We start from the raw sequence: 2,500 nt of genomic DNA, 5'->3' as shown, positions 1-2,500 counted from the left end.
AAAAGGATAATTGCAGTCTTCATGGCTATGAAATATGAATAATTAAAACGGCGGTAAAATTTTATTGTATCGTTATAGCTGACCAATCTCATTTATTCACAAGGCTCAGTTATGGTTCGGGACCCGCTCGGGATACGGACGAAAATGCGGAGTCCGGTTCGGCAGCATCGGATGAGCTGCGATGTATAAATCCGGTGATCACGCGCTGTTTCGATTTTTTTTTATAGGAGACAAAAAATGAAAATCGAAAATAAGACTTCCGATACAAAAAAAAAATAATAATAATAATAATGATAATAAAGCGAGTGAGAGTATACAATGATACTCTTATATTTAAAAAAAAGGTAAGAAAAGATATCGGAGGTGAAAAAAATAGAAAAAAAATAAATTGAAGTGACTCGATGCTGCGTTAAGCCATCTCCGTAACATAGGAACTTTGACAGATGTGAATGCGAGTTGGAACATATCCTAAGTTTCCAAGTCCACTACCATAGCTCAGGTCCGGGAACACAGCACTTATGGCAGAGGCAAATGTGCGATACCGCTGGGATAGATAAATTGTAAATTCATTTCATGTGTTCCCTCGACCGCTGCACCGCCTTTAAATATTCATCAATTTATTTTTCGGTTATCCGAAGTCGTAGCTTTGACCAGAGTCGGCCGTGGAATCTTAATCCCTGTTTGGACGCAATGTGGCTATGAAGACGTTTAGGCACGTTACACTCATACACAAGACCCCATCGCTGGCTCCTACTTTACCTCCCCTCCCCCCCTATCCTGCTCCTCCTCCTCTACCTCCTCCTCCTCTCTTCTTCTCGTTCTCTTGCTTGTTTCTCTCCCTTTCCCCCAGTCTGGTCTGCCGCCTTGCCGAGGGTGTGCCGGGGTTCCTGTCTCTCTCTCTCTCTCTCTCTCTCTCTCTCTCTCTCTCTCTCTCTCTCTCTCTCTCTCTCTCTCTCTCTCTCTCTCTCTCTCTCTCTCTCTCTCTCTCTCTCTCCCACCTGCGGAAGAACCATGTGGTCCCACCACAGCTACTCTCCCGTCACATCACCTTCGGCGGACTTGACTCCTCCTCCGCCTCCCCCCCCCCCCACCTCATTTTCTTCTTCCTTGTCTCCAAAGTGTACATGCTGATTACCGAACCAATTGCCCCCCCTACCCCTCCTCTCCATGCTCCACCCCCACTCCACCTCCTCCCTCCTCTTCCCCAACAAACCCCAAACCCCTCCCTCTGTTCCTCCTTCCCTCCCCTAACCTCCCCCTCCTCCCCCCTCTAACGCCTCTCTGTGTGTGTGTGTCTCTCTCTCTCACTCTCTCTCCCTCCTCCCCTCCCCCTCACCCCACCCTTCCCCCCCCTCCTTCACCACTCCCATCCTATCGGAGCCCGGCCCCTCATCCCTCCCCTTTCCATTCCTCATGAACGACAAAATTCAAACAATCGGTAGTGCGTGCCGGTAGGCATTTTGCACAGATGCCGCACATTCCGGCGACCAATTTGCCGACTTGCTTGCCGTCAACACACTGTCTTGTGGCCAAAATACGCGGTCATCCTGCCTAAACCGCTGTCACATTAAAAAAACTGAATGTCACCTAGGCCTTGCACCTTCGGTTTAACACTCATGTGCGCAGAAGCATGCTTGGTCCTCGGCCGCGACAGTTTGGTTTTTTACATACGTATAACTATAAATAACACTCACAAAAAGATTTTCAATTCACTTCTAAAACTAGGTGGTAGTATTTTGGGATGAAACAAGTACCGAAAAGGATCAGAAACCCGTGTACTTACGTTCCGCAAATAAAGGAGGGTAGAGTGTATGCAAGACCAACACAGAAGTAACCCTGCAAGAATTTTATTGCCCTCCGAGCGCCCGATTTTCCACCCGGGGGACGGGCGAGGTGGGTGGCGGGCGGTGTCTTGCGCTGGTAACGTGCGTGGCGAGCAGAGGGCAGCACCGACGGTCAGGGCGGAGGGGGCGGGGCTTAGGCCATCCCGACGTCCTCTGGCCGACCGACCGCCTCGGCCGGGGCTGGTCGGGCGAGCCAGGTTCTCGCGCTCCCACCGACGCTCCGTAGATCTCTCTCTCTCGCCGCCATGGCCACGTCGACGGGCGCGGCCAGCTGGCTGCTCCGCGCCTGATGCATGGTGGCCACTACACGCGCCATGCTTCCCTTCGCCCTCACAAAATGATATTCTGTTACATCCATTAACTTAATAAAATCCCCCGACCCATTATAACCATGTTTTCGAAAATATCTGTAAAGGTTCAATGTACCTGAACCCTCGCAAAATACGATAAAATAAGGGCCAAGATATTACTTTAGCGGGTCGTTACGACTGGCAAGAGGCATATTTAGAGGCGCGCCGTAAGCCCTCGCCTCGTATAATTGTCTGAATAATTCTGATAGAATTCTAGGATCAGTTTAGAATTCAATGCAGTTTTGTTCCACATGAATTTTTAACGTGTTTCTGGGATGCTCGACTTTTTGAAGATGTCTCTCTCCC

General features: G+C 49.7%; 2 protein-coding genes across 3 annotated transcripts in view; one reads left to right on the top strand and one right to left on the bottom strand.

Annotated features, from left to right (window-relative positions):
• LOC122242079 (homeotic protein ultrabithorax) overlaps positions 1 to 1,894 on the bottom strand; it is an 865,946-nt gene extending 864,052 nt beyond the window's left edge. Inside the window, exon 1 of one of the 2 annotated variants that reach the window (XM_086556353.1) lies at positions 1,784 to 1,894. The gene's annotated coding sequence lies outside the window, so the exon portion shown is untranslated. The remainder of the gene's footprint in view (positions 1 to 1,783) is intronic. The other variant, XM_086556356.1, reaches the window with a different exon arrangement.
• LOC147467959 (uncharacterized) overlaps positions 1 to 2,500 on the top strand; it is a 28,763-nt gene that overhangs the window by 7,270 nt on the left and 18,993 nt on the right. The window lies entirely within an intron of this gene.

This window comes from Penaeus japonicus, unplaced genomic scaffold, assembly GCF_977035675.1.
Source record: "Penaeus japonicus unplaced genomic scaffold, GWHDUDI00000001_assembly GWHDUDI00000032, whole genome shotgun sequence".
In the NCBI taxonomy this organism is placed as follows: Eukaryota; Metazoa; Arthropoda; class Malacostraca; order Decapoda; family Penaeidae; genus Penaeus; species Penaeus japonicus.
Note: the sequence above shows the minus strand (reverse complement) of the source record. Positions and strands in the feature narration are given on the sequence as shown.